Raw genomic sequence first — 19,615 nt, 5'->3', positions numbered from 1 at the left:
ACACTTCAAAAGTAAAGGTGAAATAAAGACATTTGCATACACATAACAAACCTGGGGCAAAGTTAATGCCAGCAGATCTATATCCCCCAAATACTCAAGAGTTCTCCAGAAAAAAGAAAAATGTTCCCTAATTAAAGCTCAGTAACACAAGGTATAAAGAATGAAGAAATGACTAGCACTCTCTCCCTGCCTTCTGGTACCATATTCCCAGCTGCTTTCCTCCACCACACTCTTCCACCATGATGCTCTGCTTTGCATCAGACCCAGAGCAATGGAGTCAGCCATTTTTGAACTGAGACCTCTGAAACCATGAGCTCCAAAATAAACTTTTCTTCCTCTAATTGTTCTTGTCAGGTCTTTTAGTCATGGCAGTAAAAGCGCTAACTAAAACAAATATAGCTTTGGGGGGCCAGGGATGGAATGTTATGATTTAGATATGAGGTATTCCCCAAAAGCTCATGTGTAAGGCAATGCAAGAAAGTTTAGAGATGAATGATTGAGTTATAAAAATTTTAACCTAATCAGTACATTAATCCCTGTTAGGTATTAACTTGGTGGTAACTATAGCAGTTAAAGTTTGGCTGGAGGAGTAGGGTCATTGGGGATGTGCCTTTGGGGTTCATATTTTGTCTGTGGTATGAGAAGCGTCTCTCTCTCTCTCTCTCTCTCTCTCTCTCTCTCTCTCTCTCTCTCTCTCTCTCTCTCCTTCCTTGCTTCCTGATGCCATGTTTCTAGCTGCTTTCCTCCACCACACTCTTCCATCATGATGTTCTGGGCCTTGCTTCAGCCCAGAGCAATGGAGTCAGCCATCTATGGACTGAGACTTCTGAAACATGAACCCCCAAATAAATTTTTCTTCCCCTAAACAAAATGAATATAATGTGGAATAAACACCTCTTCAATCCTGAAAAAAAAAAAAAAAATGAGTGAAGAAATAATATATATAGTTAAACTAAAAGAATACTGACTCTCAAATAATATCTTGCAGAAGCTAAAATATAGGTTATACATATGTAGAATTAAAATATTTATGACAATAGCTACAAGGAGAGAAAGAGTTTAATGAATTATTTTTCTAGAGTAAATGTAAAATAAAAGCATTTTCAGTTATAAAAGAACTATGAAAGTTTAGTAGCAGTAAGTTCTTGGTGAAAAAACAACTAGCAGATGTTCTTGGGTAAGATGAAAATGAGCCCAGAAAGATGTGGTGGACACACATAAGACTGGCAGATGTTTTTATGACTCTAAATGAGAAAGAACTATTATGAAGGAAGGAAGGGACAAAAGGATATAAGACGGGGAGGAAAAGGAAAGGAAGGGAAAGGCAGAAAAGGCAAGAAAATGAAAGGAAAAAGGGAGAGAGGGATGGAAGAAGGAAAGGGGGAGATTCCCAACAATAATAAATCACTCCTGTAGTTCACAGCTCAATATCTCTCAAAGACCCATGTGGCAAAGGCTCATTCCCCAAAGTAGTGCTGCTGGCAGGTGGTAGAGCACTGAAGAGGCAGAGCCTACTGGGAAGTCTTGGGGTCACTGACGATGTGCCTTTGAAGCATGTGTGAGAACCTGGTCTCTTCCCCTTTCCCTCTTCTGTTTCTCTGTCAGGAAGTGAGCAGTTTTGTTCCTCCGCACATCCCTGCCATGCCATGCTACCCCACCACATCCCCAAGTAATAGGTCACCAAAGTGCAATGGTGCACATCTGTGATCTTAGATAGAGGTAGAGGCAGGAGGATTCCAAGTCTGAGGCCAGCCTGGGGTACACAGCAAGTGTTGGCATCAGATCTGCTATTTTGCTGCTGCCATTATTTTGCTTTCCCACACCACTTTACAACCCAGCTCGTTAGCCCGCGAACCTCCTCACCAGTCATTGGTCCCTTGTTATTAGCCCGCGAAATTTCACTACTTAAGAATCGCTCCCCTACCGTTCTTTCTCTCTCTCTCTCTCTCCCCTCTCCTCTCCCCTCCCCTCTCCCCTCTTTCCTCTTTCCTCTCTCTCATCCTGCAGGGAGACACTCTGCCCGTCCTTTTAATAAAATCTCTTGTGTGAGTTCCTGTAAGGCCCCCAAAAAGGAAACCCCAACTCTGTCCCATGGATCGAGGGCAACCCCAATCAACCGCAGGAGGCGTCACTTGATGCAAACCGAAAGAGGTGTTTATTCCAGCGCTCTGGGACCCGACTCATGACTCACGCAGGAGTCCAGGAGTCGAGTCCCTAGCAGAAAATCTTGTAGGTTTATAAAGGCAGAAACCACACATCGGGAGGGGTCGCACCTGAAAGGGGAAAAGGGGGGGGGGGGAGGAAAAATGGGGAACAAAGCTGCTGGGAAATTTCAAAGGGGGTCTGGGTTTGCTGATAACATACAACATGTTTCACAATGTTTTACAACAGGGTGTAGATTCTGGTCAATAGTTTCTGGTAATCCTACTGTTTGAGCACTATCTGGCTATCAGGCTCAATTTACTCTTTTACTTTCTGTTTGGGGCTGTTTCCTGGAACAGCTTTAAGGGCTTTGTTCCCATTACTGGGAGGGAGACCTTAGGGAGTTGAGATAAAACAGACAGCTTAAAAAAATGTCCATTCTTTCATTCCCATGACCAGAGTGGTTTCTGGGTGCTTTCAGCAAGACCCCATCTTAGAGAGGGGGAAAAAAATATTTAAAAAAATCTAAAAATCTTTTTTTTTTTTTAAATGGGAACAACAAATCATGGACAGAAACCTCTAAAACTTTGAGCAAAAATAAACTTTTTATTGGTTGATTGTGTCAGGTGTTGGCTATAATAACATAAAGCTGATTAGCACACTCACTAACTAGAGAAGCTTTAAAAGACAGAAACTTCAGAAAGATTCAAGATGGCACATTAGAATACGGCTCATTTCCAGTTGCTCTGTGATGGAGAAAGTCCTGCTTCTTAGTGAGGTTGGTGAAAGAGGGAATTCACCAAAATTCAATATCATAGTCAGAATCTCTTCAGAGATTTCAGGGACTCAGAAATGTGGGTACATTGAACACAAGACAAGGAAGAGTACATTGGTGCCATGCCAGCGATGGCGGCAGTAGTGACACTGGTTCTCAGCAGAGACGTGGGATAAGACAAACGGAGAGAAAAACACAAAGAACAAACTTGGCACAGAAACTCTTGCAAGTCAGAGAAGCAGACTGAACTTAGCTAAAGCAGAGGCTGCACAGTGAACTGGTGTCTGAAACGTGCTCGGTATTTCTCAACTGGAAAGCAGAGAGCTGAGGCAGGAGCCCTCTCAAGGGGGCCACGCTGCAGCTTCCTGCTGTGAGAGTGCAGATCATAGCAAACATTGCCATACCGGCCTGGCGATACCGCCATTTACCGGTGACGAGTTCTGCTCCCTCTAATGTTGACGTTTGAACACTAGAGAAGCACGCCAAGGCAAGCATATGAAGCAGGTTTTATTTAAAGGTAATAATACAGACCTCCCGGCAGGGAGAAGTGGGCCATTGCTGATGTTCTAAAGTCCCAAGAAGTGAGTGCACCCTCCATCTTTTATAGGTTAATGTCTCTTTTGTTCTCCAGTTCTCTCCCCCATTATCTCTCCTTCCTGCCTACGTGACTAGGCCAGGCTTTGCAGGTGAGATGCAAAAAGTGAGAAGCTGGATGGGGCAGGGGGAGGGCCAAAGCGATTCAGCCAGGTAAGGGCCCAGGGGGTATTAATTAGCAGCTCCTTGCCTGTAATCCCTGACAAGGGCAGGTAAATTTGGTAATCAATGGGCTCCGGAGATCCTTGACATTCCGTTCTTCCAGGGGCAGTTTCCAACTTCCAGAGGCAGATGGCTTTCCTGGCCTCCATTTCCTGGATTTGACCTGATCCCCTCTTTCTACACTAACTGCCTTTCCCCAATTCTGGCTTCACCAGCAAGTGCCCACCAGGTGACCTAGGGTGTGCCTAGCAGAATATGAATAAAACAGGCACAGAAGAGATTGTGTCCATGGGGATTCAAGTCAGACATACAGAGGGGAGTGCAAGTCACTTTCCTTTTGAGTCTAGTAGCTCATGTGACCAGCTGAAGAGGGTCAGGAAACTGAACAGTGAGTGCAAATATACTCAGGGCCTAAGACTGGGAAGACCGTATCCATAGGCAGCAGATTGTATGAGACCTGAGGAAGGTTGGCTCCTCTGCCCAATGAGATTCAGACTCCCAGCAGAGGTCAGCATCTTCCTAGTCCTAGGGGTGTGTTGATCTAATCTCTTCAAGCAGATACTACCCAACAAAACCCTAAGTAAGGCCTGATTAGACCTTCGCCCTAGAGACAAGAACTTCTCTCATAGAACTCTGAATAGCCCCAGCCTGGGTGTGCACTGATCTGGTCTATGCAGATGAAACTTCAGTATTCCACCCTACCTTATACAGGTGGGCAGGGAAGCTGAGAGCTATTTCAACCAACTTCAGGCTTAAGACACTCCAACTGGCAGCTTGGTGACACATAGAGGATGAGGTTAACATCTCTAGCTTTTGCACTTGCTGGCTCCTCTATGTCTCTCTCATAAAAAGCCTCAGGAAGAAATGGGAAGAAGGATAGTCAGGCACAGCTGTAACATCCTTCCTCATCAACAGTTCAGTCCGTCTCAGTGCAGACAATGCTTTCATTTTTTTCAATAAGAATCTTTTTTCTCTTTCTTTCTTTCTTTCTTTCTTTCTTTCTTTCTTTCTTTCTTTCTTTCTTTCTTTCTTTCTTTCTTTCTTTTTTTCTCTTTCTTTCTTTCTTCATGTGTGTGTATCTGTGTGTGTGTTCTTGCTGTGCTGATTCATTTCTGAGGTATGGGCATACACATTTGGGTTTTTTCTCCTTCTATAATCGTTATTTTTCCTGGTCTTTTAAGGGTTAGGGCTTTTGACTTGTTTCTTTTGGTTTTGTTTGTTTCTGTTGTTTCTCTTTTTCTCCCTTGTTCTCACACTAATAGCCAAACTTCCTTCTTCTCTCAGTCTCATTTTACTTTTATTTCTTTTTTCTTCTCTTTCTTTCCAGCCATCACTTAATATATTATCTCTTCTGCATTCTCTCTGTTTATATTTTGAACATACTAAGCTTTCTTTTGCTTTCCTATCACAAGTTATTTTCCCTTAGTTATTGTTTACCATCTTTAAGAATTATCTGGTTTATATAACTCCTGCCCCACCATTCATGTTGCTGTGGATGGCATAGTTGACACCTGTCATTTACTTTGATGCCAGATTTAACTCATGGCTAATTATTGGTTTTTCCGTTGGCAAATGCTGACCCCACTGTTCCTCCTTGTGTGGTTCTTATGGTTGTAGATGTCATAGTAGATATCAGGTATTTTTTTTTCATACATGTATATAGGGTAATAATGTCTGTTTCATTCTACCATTCTTCTCATCCCCAGTGTATCACCCCTCCCCTCACTCCCCTCTGCATAATCCAAAGTTCTTTCAATCTTCCCTACCCACCCACCACTATGAATCAGCAACCACTTATCAGAGAAAACATTTGGCCTTTGGTTCTTTGGGATTGGTTTATTTCACTTAGCATGATATTCTCTAGTTGCATCCATTTACCTGCAAATGCCATAATTTCATTCTTCCTTAAGGCTGAGTAATATCTCATAGTGTATATGTACAACATTTTCTTTATCCATTCATGTGTTGAAGGGCACCTATATATAGTTTAGCTATTGTGAATTGAGCTGCTGTAAACATTAATGTGGCTGCATCACTGTAGTATGCTGATTTTAAGTACTTTGGGAATAAACTGAAGAGTGGGATAATTGGGTCAAGTTGTGGTTCAGTTCCAAGTTTTCTGAGGAATCTCCATACTGCTTTCCAAAGTGGTTGCACCAATTTGCAGTGCTACCCACAATGTATGAGTGTACCTTTTTCCCCACATCCTTTCTAACACTTATTATTGCTTGTATTCTTGATAATTGCCATTCTGACTGGAGAGAGATGAAATCTTAGTTTTGATTTGCATTTCTCTAATTGCAAGAGATGATGAACATTTTTTCATGTTTGTTGACCAGTTGTATTTATTCTTCTGTGCAGTGTCTGTTCAGTTCCTTAGCCCATTTATAGATTGGGTTATTTGTTGTTTTGGTGTTAAGCTTTTTGAGATCTTTATATATCCTGGAGATTAGTGCTCTATCTGAGGTACATGTGGTAAAGATTTTTTCCCATTCTGTAGGCTCTCTCTTCACATTATTGATAGTTTCCTTTGCTGTGAAGAAGCTTTTTAGTTTGAGTCCATCCCATTTATTGATTTTTTTAATTTAGCTTTTAATTTCTTATAGACTGCATTTTGATTCATTGTACACAGATGGAGAACATAATTTCATTTCTATGGTTGTACATAATGTAGATTCATACCATTCATGTAATCATACATGTACATAGGTAATGATGTCATTCATTGATTCTTAATTTTACTTCTTGTGCTTTAGGTGTCTTGTTAAGAAAGTCATGATGCCTTCCTAAGCCAACATGATGAAGATTTGAGCCTGCTTTTTCTTCTATTAGGTGCAGGGTCTCTGTTCTAGTGCCTAAGTCTTTGATCCACTTTGAGTGTAGTGTGACAGATAGAGGTTTAATTTTGTTTTATTACATATGGATTTCCAGTTTTCCCAGCACCATTTGTTGAATAGGCTATCTTGTCTCTAATGTATATTGTCTAGTATAAGACAACCATATTTATGTGGGTTTATCTCTGTGGTTTCTATTTGTACCATTGGTCTACATGTCTATTTTGGTGCCAATACCATGTCGTTTTTGTTACTATTGCTCTGTAGTATAATTTAAAGTCTGATATTGTGATGCCTCCTGCTTCACTGTTCTTGCTAAGAATTGCCTTGGCTTTTCTGGGTCTCTCATTTTTTAAAATGAATTTCATAATTGCTTTTTCTAGTTCTATGAAGGATGTCATTGGGATTTTTTAAGGAATTTCATTAAATTTGTATAACACTTTTGGTAGTATGGTCATTTTGACAATATTACTTCTGCCTATTCAAGAGCTTGGGAGATCCTTGCATCTTTTAAGGTCTTCTTCAATATCTTTCTTTAGCATTCTGTAGTTTTCATTGTAGAGGTCTTTCACCTCTTTTGTTAGATTGATTCCCAAGTATTTTATTTTTGTTGAGGTTATTTTGAATGGGGTAGTTTTCCTAATTTCTCTTGCAGCGGATTTGTCACTTGTGTATAGAAATGCCTTTGATTTATGGGTATTAATTTTATATCCTGCTACTTTGCTGAATTCATTTATGAGTTCTAGAAGTTTTCTGGTGGAATTTTGGGATCTCTTAAGTATAGAATCATGTCGACAGCAAATAGCGATAGTTTGAGTTTTTCTTTTCCTATTCATAACCCTTTCTTTCATCTGTCTGATTGCTCTGGCTAGAGTTTCAAGGATGATGTTGAATAAAAGTGTGGAAGAGGGCATCCCTGTCTTGTTCCAGTTCTTAGAGGGAATGCTTTCAATTTTTCTCCATTTAGAATGATGTTGGACATGGGTTTAGCATAGATAACTTTTACAATTTTGAGGTATGTTCCTATTATTCCTAGTTTTCCTAGTGTTTTGAATGTGGAGAGGTATTTTGTAAATGCTTTCTCTACATCTATTGAGATAATCATATGATTCTTGTCTTTAAGTATATTGGCGTGATGTATTACGTTTATTGATTTCCATATGTCAAACCAACCTTGCATTCCAGGGATGAACCCCACTTGATCATAGTGCACTATCTTTTTAATATGTTTTTGTATGTGATTTGCCAGAATTTTATTGAGAAATTTTGTATATATTCATCAGGGATATTGGTCTGAAATTTTCTTTCTTTGGTGTGTCTTTGTCTGGCTTCGGTATAAGGGTGATACTAGCCTCATAGAATAAGTTTGGAGGGGTTCCATCCTTTTGTATTTCACAGAATAATTTGAGGAGTATTGGTGTTAATTCTTCTATGAAGGTCTTGTAGAACTCAGCTGAGAGTTCATCTGGTCTAGGCTTTTTGTTGTTGTTGGTAGGCTTTTGATGGCATCTTCTATTTCTTTGTTTGAAATTGATCTGGTTAAATTGAGTATGTCCTCCTGCATCAGTTTGGGTAGATCATATGTCTCTAGAAATTTGTCAAGGTATTCAAGTTTTTCTATTTTATTTGAGTATAAATTTTCAAAATAGTTTCTAACTATCTTCTTTCAATGGTATCCCTCATATTTCCTTTTTCATCACAAATTTTAGTAATTGATTTTTCTCTCTCTTTCTCTTTGGTTAGTGTTTATTTATTTTTTTCAAAAAAACAATTTTCTGTTTTGCCAATTTTTTCAATTGTTTCTTTTGTTTCGATTTCATAGACTTCAGCTTGATTTTGATTATTTCCTGTATTCTGCTGCTTTTGGTGTTGATTTGTTCTTTTTCTAGGGCTTTGAGATGTAATGTTATTCATTTATTTGTTGACTTCTTATTCTTTTAATGCATGAGTTCAATGCAATGAACTTTCCTCTTAGCACTGCCTTCAAAGCCTCCCAGAGATTTTGATGTTGTATTGGTATTTTCATTTACCTCTAAGTATTTTTCTTATTTCCTCCTTGATTTCTTCTTTTATCCATTCATCATTCAATAGCATGCTACTTAGTTTCCAGGTGTTGGAGTAGCTTCTATTTTTTATTTTATTGTTGATTTCTAGTTCCATTCAGTTATAATCTGATTGAATGCAAGGTAGTATTTCTAGTTTTTTTGTTTGTTTGTTTGTTTTTTTGTTTTTTTGTATTTGCTGAGAGTTGTGGTCTATTTTAGAGAAGGATCCATGTGCTGCAGAGAAGAAAGTGTATTCATTCAATGATGGATGAAATACTCTATGTCTGTTAAATCTAAACCATCGATTGTATTATGTAATTATGCAGTTTCTTTGGTTTTTGTTTGGAATCCAGTAGTGAGAGAGGTGTGTTAAAGTCACCCAATATTATTGTGTTGTGGTCAATTTGATTCTTGCAATTGAGACAGGTTTGTTTGGTGTATGTAGATTTTGGGGGGCACAAATATTTACAGTTGTAGGTCTTGTTGGTATATGATTCCCTTAAGCAGTATGAAATATCCTTCTTTATCCCTTTTGAATAACTTTGGTTTGAAGTCCACTTTGTCTGATATTAGGATGGAAACCCCTGCTTGTTTATGCAGTCCATGTGCGTGGTAAGTTTTTTCCCAGCCTTTCACCTTCAGTCTGTGAATGTCTGTTCCTAGGAGGTGAGTCTCTTGACTCAATGTTTATATGTTGACTAAATGTTTACAGCAGCTGAACTCACAATAGCTAAAGTATAGAACCAAACTAGGTACCCTTGAACAGATGAAAGGGTAAAAAGCGTGATATTTCTCTCTCTCTCTCTCTCTCTCTCTCTCTCTCTCTCTCTCTCTCTCTCTCACACACACACACACACACACATACACACACACACATATGTGATGGAATAATACTCAGCCTTAAAGGAGAACAAAATTATGGCATTTGCCAGTAAGTCGATGGAGCTGGAGAATATCATGCTAAGTGAAATAAGCCAATCCCAAAAAAACCAAAGGTCAAATGTTTTCTCTGATATGTGCATGCTAATTCACAATAAGCAGGGAGCAGGAGGGGGACTAGGGAAGAATAGAGTTACTTTAGATTAGGTAGGGGGGAGTGAAAGGAAGGGAGGGGATATAAGGGTAGAAAGGATAGTAGAATGGATCAGACATTAGTACCCTACGTACATATATAACTATATGGCTGGTGGAATTCTACATCATGTAAACCCAAAAGAATGAGAAATTGTACTCCATTTGTATATGATGTATCTAAGTGCATTCTACTGTCATGTATCACTAATTAGAACAAATAATTTTAAAAAATCACCTTAAGTTCAAGACTGGGAAGATTTTCTTATTTCAAAGTCCTTCCATATCAGTCTCTTACCCAAGTACCTGAGGATAATATCATAAGAACAGAAAACTGGGAAAAGCCTCCTGAGGGGCTGAAATTATAGGTGTGGGCAACCACATCCAGCTCTGTGACCTTTTTTTTCCTGCTGCTTCTGTTATACATAACGACCAACCCACCAGTCAATCATTGTGGCTCTATCTTCAAACTATATTTAGCAGCCAACTGTTTCTCACCATCTCAACTGCAACCCCCTGGTCTGAGCCACCATTGACTTCTCTAGATTGCTGCAGGAGTTTTGTGCCACTTCATGTCCTTTCTGGCTGCAGGTCTCACATCTTATATCTTAGCTCCTTGGAATCTGTTCTCAGAACAGGAGCCACTTGTAACCCTTCAAAACATTAGCTAGGGGCTGGGGATGTAGCTCAGTGGTAGAGTGCTTGTCTAGTAAGCGTGAGGTCCTAGGTTTAATCCCAGCACAGGGTGGGGGATGGGGGGGAAATTAGCCTGATTAAGTCCTCCTCTGATCAAGTCCTTCCAATGGCCAACCAGGTAGTCAGAGTGAAGAGTGAAAGCCCTTACCCAAAAGTGCTCTAATTTCTACAGGATCTTGTTCCACTACTTCCCCCGCCCAAATCTCTGACATCCCCTTCTGGTAACTACTCTTTCACTTACTCACTCTATCTTTGAAAAATGCCAGTTTGTTCTCCTCTGGGGTCTTTGCACAGACTGTTTCCTCTGCCAGAAAGGCCCTTCCCCTGCTGTGCCCATGGCCAACTCCATCACCTCCTTCAAATTTTTTCAAGTTTCAACTTCTCATCCAGACCTACTGAGAACACCATATCTAATATTTGAACCCACCCACCCCCAGCACTCTCAGTGCCCCTTATCATGCCTTATCTTTAAATTCTTTCTACAGAACATGCTACCTTTTAATATAATGTAATATAATACCATGTCATAATCTCATACATATTACATATATATAATAATTGAAATTCATTTCTCAAATAAAAATTGTACATATTTATCATGTACACATTTTTAAGTGTGTGTGTGTGTATGTATGTTTGTTATGGTGTTTAGAGGCAGGACTTTGGGAGGTGATTAGTATAAGTTCAGGTCATCGGGGTGGAGCCCCCATAACTGAATACTGGTGGCTACATAAGAAGAGAGAAAGAGAGACCAAAGGATACACACACGCACACACACACACACACAGTGTTCCTTGACTTTTGCCATGTGATAACTTGTGCCATCTTGGCATTCTGCTGGCAGGAAGGTCATTACAAGATGTGGGCCCTAAAACCACCAGAACTGTGAGCTAAATAAAACTCATTTCTCTAGAAAATTACCCAGTCTCAGGTATTTCATTGCAGTAACAGTATCCTTTGACCAACATTTCCCCAACTCCCATACCCCACCCCGAGCCCTTGGTAACCACCACCCCATGCTCTCTACTTCTACAAATTCATGTTTTTTAGATTTCACATATAAAAAAGAGATCATGCAGCATATATATTTTATTATTCATTGTCCCCACACTTTTAAGATATAACCTCCACAAAAACAGATATTTATAAGAACAATCCCTTGAGGTGGACTGGTTTCCTGTACCATGTATCTCTACTTTGACGTACTTCTTGTCACAAGAACAACAGGGCAAACCATAAGTCAAAATAAGTATTTCCTCCCTATAAGTTTCCTTTTCTCAGTTATTTTGGAAGAGCAACAGAAAGTCAATTAACACAGCATCTTTAAAAAATCAATATAGTCAAAGTGGCAGAAGGAGGTAGAAGTGAGGATTAAGTAATAGTAGTTATGGAATTTATGTGATGAAAATATTCTAGAATTATGATGATTGCACAACTCTGTGAATATACTAAGAACCATGGGATTATATATTTCAAATGTGTGAATTGTATGATACCTGAATTATATTTCAGTAAAGCTGTTTCTAAAAAAAAAAAAATCATTGCAATACTAGAGGATACAGATAATACTAGAATATAAGTATTTAATTCAAATAATAGTTGAAATATAAGTATTTTACTTTTTAAAGCTTTTTTAATTCTCAAAATAAAATATAAAGATAAGTATTGATTTCAAATAAAAAATTAAACAGATAAAATTGAAAATCATGAAAGTTTAAACATAAAACATAAATCATCAGTCTAAATATGTTATTGGCAGATAAGAGGACTAACGTTTCACAAACAAGTTAATCTAAACACTACATAAATATAGAAAATGTAGTTATGAAAAATAAAACATGAAATATTATGGTCTTTAAGTGTATAAATAAGTCATTATTAGTGAACTTATTTTTGTGTGAAATTTTCCAACTGCTGAAAAAGCTCCTAGTTCTACAGTAGTTGGATGGGAGCAGAGCAGACCAACCCTGGGTAGTGATTGAGCAGTGAGTCCTGCAGGTGGGAAGTAGGTAGTACCTAGGTCAGGTAGTACCTAGAGGAAACTGAAGGAACATGCAGGGCACTGGTCACTACAGTAACAGTTGGAATTAAAGAGCGGTGAGGCCAAGATGCTGTGAAGTGGTTCATGAGAGTTTCCCATACAAGAACAAAACTGAAAGCAGGGGACCCAACTTAGGGACTTTGGTGACCCCAGTTACACTATACCCTTTCTTATGAACCTAATCAGCTAATCTGTTTCATGTTGTCTTAGCTTGGGTTTCTAGTAGAAGAAGAAAAAGAAGGAGGAGAAAGAGAAGCAGGAGGAGAAGGAAGAGAAGAAGAAGTAGAAGGAGAAAAGGAAGACCCTGTGGCAAGGACTTGAGTGTAGAAAGTTTAACTGTGAAGTGATCCTCAGAAGAACAAATGAGGAAATGGAGAAATAAGAAAGAGATGGGAGAAAAGGCAGTAAGTGTGTTTCACTGAGTGGGCTATTCATGAGTGGGCCTCTGCTGTGGATGTCTAGGCCTTAAATCCTGCTGAAGATCTTCTGAGCAACCTTACAGAGCACACCTGAGAAGTGACCCTCAGGAGGAGGAGGTTGGGGTATGTAGCTACCCACTACATCCCCTATGACTGAAGATTGTCTGTTTGAGGGCTAACCCATACCCCCACTTCTGTACTGCACCTGACTGAAGCAGAGTAAGCTCCCAAGAGTAGAAGAAAGCCTTTAGGTTAAGAGGAAAGTCATGAGGCCCTGAAGCCCATTCGGGGCAGAGTACTAGTCTGTCTCCCACACTGTAATTCCACTTCTAAAATTGGGCCAACCCATCAGAAAAGAGATCCACATGTATCTGCAGTCTAACTGGTGGTCCTGGGTAAACTGAAGAGACATTCTTCCCCAGCCCCATGTCTTCCTGAAGGGTACCATATCCCAGGTGTCCTCTCAGTGATTTCCAGTACAGATGGCGATGACACACACCTGAACTAGGGAAAAGTATTGGTATCTAGAACAGGTCCCTAGTGGACAGCTTAAGGCAGGCATGAGACCAGAACTTCCACACCATCCCTACATAAGATGATTCCGACCTCCACAAGGGTTTGAGTTATAATTCAATGGCACATTGGTTGATGGCTTGTGCTTTCGAGGGGATAAAGAGGTGTGAAGTAAGAAGAAAGGTTATCTCTGAAGATTAAGGAGAAATGAGTAGTGAAGTTAAATGAGAAAAATGGAGAAAATCTGAAATGGTCCTTGAGGAAATATACAAGAAAACAGGCTGACTTTAAAACACAGTAGAATTGTTGGGAGGCAAGGAGGCACACTGAAGTTGGTGCCAGTCAAATCACTTGCATAGAGGTTTGCAATAGAGAATCAGTGGTATGATTCTCTTGAGCTGTGCTCAGATCCAGGTGGAGATTCATAAAAGCAGGTCACCTTGATGAAGTCTTTCTCACTGGTTGTGAAAGAATGGACATTTTTTTTAAGCTGTCTGTTTTATCTCAACTCCTCCACTCCTGCATGAGTCACGAATTGGGTCCCAGTGCGTTGGAATAAAAGCCTCTTGCAGTTTGCATCAAGTGACGCCTCCTGCGGTTGATTGGGGTTGCCGTCAATCCGTGGGACAGAGTTAGGGTCTCCTTTTTGGGGATCTTACATTTGGGGGCTCATCCAGGATCTGACGGCCCCCCTCATCCACAGAGTTGACCTTGGAGGTAAGAAGGGGTACCCCGAGGTTGTCTGTCTTTGTCTTGTGTTTTGTTAGTTGGTCTGGTCGGTTTCACGGCCGTTCGGCGACTCATGAGAGTGGCCAAACAGTGGTTGGTAGACGTGCCTGGAGGGCCACAGGTTGCAGCCCTGGGGGACGCCCCAAGGGTGGAGGAGAGCCAGGGATGCCTGGTAGTCTCCTACGGTAAGGACGCTGATCGGGTTCAATTGTTGGATCAGAGATTGTCAAGATTGCGCCCGTCTGATTCTGTTGCATGTTTGTAGTGGACAAGGTGGGGTAAGTGGGTCCTCGTGTCTGTAGCATTTTTGTTGTTTGTGTTTCTAACGACGTACGAACTGACGATGGGACAGACTCTGATAACCCCTCTTAGTCTGACATTAGACCATTGGGCTGAAGTTAAGGGAAGAGGTCATGACCTATCAGTTGAGATCAAGAAAGGCCCATGGCGGACCTTCTGCTCCTCAGAATGGCCTGCTTTTAATGTAGGATGGCCTGCAGAAGAGACCTTTAATCTATCTGTCATTCTTGCTGTTAAAGAGATTGTTTTTCAGAAGGAACCTGGAGCCCATCTGAATCAGCAGCCCTATATCATGGTCTGGCAGGATCTGGTGCAAAATTCACCCCCCTGGATTCGACCTTGGGTTGCAAAACCCAAGCCCCGGCCAGCAGCACAAATCCTAGCCGCCCAATCTCCCAGTTCTGGGGGGAAATCCAGTCACTCAGACCCCCCCAAGAAGATTTATCCCAAAACCCAGGCTGACCACCTTCTCCTTGACTCACCTCCCCGATACCCTCCTGCCTTGGTCCCCGTAGGGGGTCAGGAACAGCCAGAAGAACCGCCGGCCCCTGCAGTTGCCCCCTCTACACCCCCTAACAAGTCTCTGCCAGGGCCCACACAGGGCACCATGGGGCCTGCACGGGGTACCAGGAGCCGCCACGGGATAACTCCCGACACCACCGTTGCTCTTCCCCTAAGGGCTTATGGGCCCCCACCGGTGGCAACGGATGGTGGACCGGCTCCTCTTCAGCCCCTCCAGTACTGGCCTTTCTCCTCCGCAGACTTGTATAACTGGAAAACTAATCATCCTCCCTTTTCAGAGGACCCCCAGTGCTGAACTGGGCTGGTGGAGTCTTTAATGTTCTCTCATCAGCCCACATGAGATGACTGCCAGCAGCTACTGCAGACCCTTTTCACTACTGAGGAGAAGAAGAGGATTTTATTGGAGGCAAGGAAGAATGTACCAGGAGTAGATGGACGACCCACCCAGCTCCCCAACATCATTGAGACTGCCTTCCCCCTCTCCAGGCCTGACTGGGATTTCAACACGGCAGAAAGTAGGGAGCGACTGAGTCTATCGCCAGACTCTAGTGGCCGGCCTCCGCGGGGCAGCGAGATGCCCCACTAATTTGGTTAAGGTAAGAGAGGTTATCCAGGGGGCCACAGAACCCCTGTCAGTATTTCTCGAGCGCTTAATGGAAGCTTTCAGGCGCTACACCCCGTTTGACCCTACCTCTGAGGGGCAAAGGTCTTCCGTGGCCATGGCTTTTATAGGGCAGTCAGCAATAGATATTAAGAGAAAGTTGCAGAGAATAGAAGGGTTACAAGATTATACCCTACAGGATTTAGTTAAGGAGGCAGAGAAAGTGTATCATAAGAGGGAAACTGAGGAAGAGAAGGAGCAAAGGAAAGAAAAGGAGAGAGAGGAAAGAGGAAAAAAAAGGGATCGTAAGCAGGAGAAGAACCTAACATGGATTTTGGCCACAGTATTAGGTGAGAAAGGCCAGGAACAAACACAAGGCAGGGCTAAAAAAGGGTCAGGTAACCTGGGCAACTGCACTCCATTAGACAAGGATCAGTGTGCCTACTGCAAGGAGAGAGGTCACTGGGCTAGTGAGTGTCCTAAGAAGAAGACCGGGCCCTCCAAGAAAGTATTAGCCCTAGAAGAAGAAGAAGATTAGCGAGGACGGGGCTCAGAACCCCTCCCCGAGCCTAGGGTAACACTAGAGGTGGAGGGGAAGCCAGTTGAGTTCTTAGTAGATACTGGGGCTCAACACTCGGTCCTACTCGAACCGTCTGGGCCCATCTCCCACAAGAAATCGTGGGTCATAGGAGCTACAGGGCACCAGCAGTACTCATGGACTACCCGAAGAATGGTAGACTTAGGAATGGGACGGGTAACCCACTCATTTCTAGTCATCCCCGAGTGCCCTGCACCTCTACTTGGGAGAGATCTCCTAATCAAAATGGGAGCTCAGATTACCTTCACCCCTGATGGCCCAGAGGTGACCCGAAGCAAGAGAATAACTACTGCCCTGACTATGCGTCTGGATGATGAACAGACTTTTTGAGAGACAGGGAGCAAAAATATGTCACGTAAATAACTGGTTGAACAGGTATCCAGGGGAGTGGGCCGAAACGGCTCGAACAGGACTAGCCGCAGAAAGACCACCCATAGTTATAGAGCTTAAGGCCACATCTACTCCCGTGGTTGTACGTCAATACCCTATGACTAAAGAGGCCCAGGAAGGAATTAGGCCCCATATCCAGCGCCTCCTTCAGCAAGGTATCCTAGTGAAGTGTCAGTCACCATGGAACACTCCCCTGTTACTTGTTAAAAAGCCTGGCACAGGAGACTATCACCCGGTACAGGACTTAAGAGAAGTAAACAAGCGAGTACAGGACATCCACCCCACTGTACCTAACCCTTATAACTTGCTGAGCTCTCTTCCCCTGGATCATATTTGGTATACTGTCTTGGACTTAAAGGACGCTTTCTTCTGCCTACAAATACACCCTTCCAGCCAAAACACCTTCGCATTCGAGTGGAGGGGACCCTGCTGGGACAACAGGACAATTGACTTGGACCCGATTACCCCAGGGGTTCAAGAATTCCCCGACCCTCTTCGATGAAGCTCTCCACCAAGATTTAGCCCACTTCCATGCCAGCCATCCCCAGGTAACACTTCTGCAGTATGTAGATGACTTACTACTGGCTGGGGCCACAGAGGAGGAATGCCAATGGGGCACGGGACTACTGCTAGAAGAACTTGCCCGCTTAGGATATTGGGCCTCCGCCAAGAAGGCCCAGTCTGCCAAAAGGAGGTAACGTACCTGGGGTACGCCCTCAAAGGGGGGTAGAGATGGCTAACGGAGGCCAGAAAACAAACTGTGACTCAGATACCCGTTCCTCACTCACCCCACCAGGTGCGAGAATTTTTAGGGACTGCGGGGTTTTGTCGCCTGTGGATCCCCAGGTTCGCTACCCTGGCAGCTCCCTTCTATCATCTGACTAGAGAGGGTGCCCCATTTGAGTGGGGTAACGACCAGCAGCAGGCCTTTGATGACATCAAGAAGGCATTACTGTCTGCCCCAGCCCTGGCATTGCCGGACGTAGCAAAGCCCTTCGTCCTATTTGTGGATGAGAGGAAGGGAGTAGCCCAAGGGGTGCTGACCCAGGCTCTAGGGCCATGGAAGAGGCTGGTAGCCTACCTCTCCAAGAAGCTAGACCCTGTTGCTAGTGGCTGGCCTGCCTGTCTGAGGTCCGTGGCAGCAGTGGCAGTATTGGTGAAAGATGCTGACAAATTAACTATGGGACAAAAGCTAACAGTCATTGCCCCTCACTCCTTGGAGAGCATCATCAGACAGCCCCCTGACCGGTGGCTGTCCAACGCCCGCATGACGCATTACCAGAGTCTCCTACTAAATGGAGACAGGATCCAGTTCGGGCCGCCTGCCATCCTCAACCCAGCTACCCTACTACCTGACATGTCCACCCAGGAGAGTGTGCTGCATACCTGTCAAGAGATACTAGCAGAAGAAACAGGGATCCGAAGGGACCTCCAAGACCGGCCCTTGCCAGACGCTCAGCTGACCTGGTTCACTGATGGAAGCAGCTACATAATAGAAGGTAAAAGGGTAGCCGGGGCAGGGGTAGTGGATGATGAACAAACTATCTGGGCAAGCAGCCTACCCGAGGGGACGTTGGCTCAGAAGGCCGAGTTACTAGCTCTGACTCAGGCTCTGCGGTTGGCAGAAGGAAAAAAAAAAAATTAACATCTACACTGACAGCAGGTATGCCTTCGCTACTGCCCATGTCCACGGGGCTATCTACCGGCAGCGGGGGCTGCTGACCTCGGCAGGGAAGGAAATCAAAAATAAAGAAGAAATTCTAAGCCTGTTAGAGGCTGTTAACCTTCCTAAGAAAGTAGCAATTATTCACTGTCCCGGACACCAAAAAGGGGGGTTCAAAGTTGCTGGAGGGAACCAAAGGGCTGACAGGGAAGCCAAGTGGGCGGCTCAAGGACTTAAAGTCCTATCCTTGTCGGGGGGGGGGGGAAACCGAGGTCCCAACCTAAGGATGCGGTATACCCCTCTATTAGGAACTTTGAATATTCAGAACTAGACCTTGAGGAAATGGACAGATTAGGATTTCGCCTGGAGACTCCAGAGGGGATCCGGGAAACCTCAGAAGGAAAAAGAATTCTCCCTGAAAAACAGGCGATCATTTTTCTCAGACACCTTCACAAGTTAACTCATCTGGGCCCAAAACATTTAAAAACTCTTGTCCAGTCTTCACCGTATTACATCATGAAGCTCGGGGAGCTTGCAGATACAACTGTAAAAGAATGCAAGTCTTGCCAGATGGTAAATGCCCAGCCCAGCAAGCTACCTCACGGCAAACGGCTCCGAGGAGACCATCCTGGGAGTTACTGGGAAGTGGACTTTACTGAGGTAAAACCAGCCAGGTATGGATACAGATACTTATTAGTATTCATAGATACATTTTCAGGATGGGTTGAAGCCTTTCCTACCAAGAAGGAGACTGCTCAGGTGGTGGCCAAAACAATACTAGAAGACATCTTCCCAAGGTTCGGGGTGCCCAAGGTAATTGGGTCAGACAACGGCCCTGCGTTTGTTACCCAAGTAGGTCAGGGACTGGCCAAAATCCTGGGGCTTAATTGGAAATTACATTGTGCTTATAGGCCCCAAAGCTCAGGGCAGGTAGAAAGAATGAATAGAACTTTAAAAAAGGTCATGACTAAATTATCCTTAGAGACTGGCATAACAGACTGGACAGTCCTCCTTCCCTTTGCTTTGTTTCGGGTGCGCAATACCCCTGGCTCCCTCAAGCTAACTCCTTTTGAAATCCTTTATGGGACTCACCCCCCACTCATTACCATACAACACCTTCCTTCCCCAGAATCTTACCCCTCTCAATCTCTGTACACCAGATTAAAAGCCCTTGAGACTATGCAGAGGGAGGTGTGGAATAGGTTGGCCGAGGCCTATAAGCCTGGGGACCTAATAAGTGCTGTACAGGTACTAATGCTCAGGCAACAATACCAGTCCCTCTGCCAAGGAAGTAGCTTCGGTGAAGAGTATATAGAGACAGAAGTTCCATGATTAGAACTTACTAAAAAGCAAATGGGGGGAATGAAAGAATGGACATTTTTTTTTAAGCTGTCTGTCTTATCTCAACTCCTCTACTCCTGCGTGAGTCACGAGTTGGGTCCCAGTGCACTGGAATAAAAGCCTCTTGCGGTTTGCATCAAGTGACGCCTCCTGAGGTTGATTGGGGTTGCCGTCGATCC

The sequence above is a fragment of the Sciurus vulgaris genome, assembly GCF_902686455.1.
Source record: "Sciurus vulgaris genome assembly, chromosome: 12".
Taxonomy (NCBI): domain Eukaryota; kingdom Metazoa; phylum Chordata; class Mammalia; order Rodentia; family Sciuridae; genus Sciurus; species Sciurus vulgaris.
Note: the sequence above shows the minus strand (reverse complement) of the source record.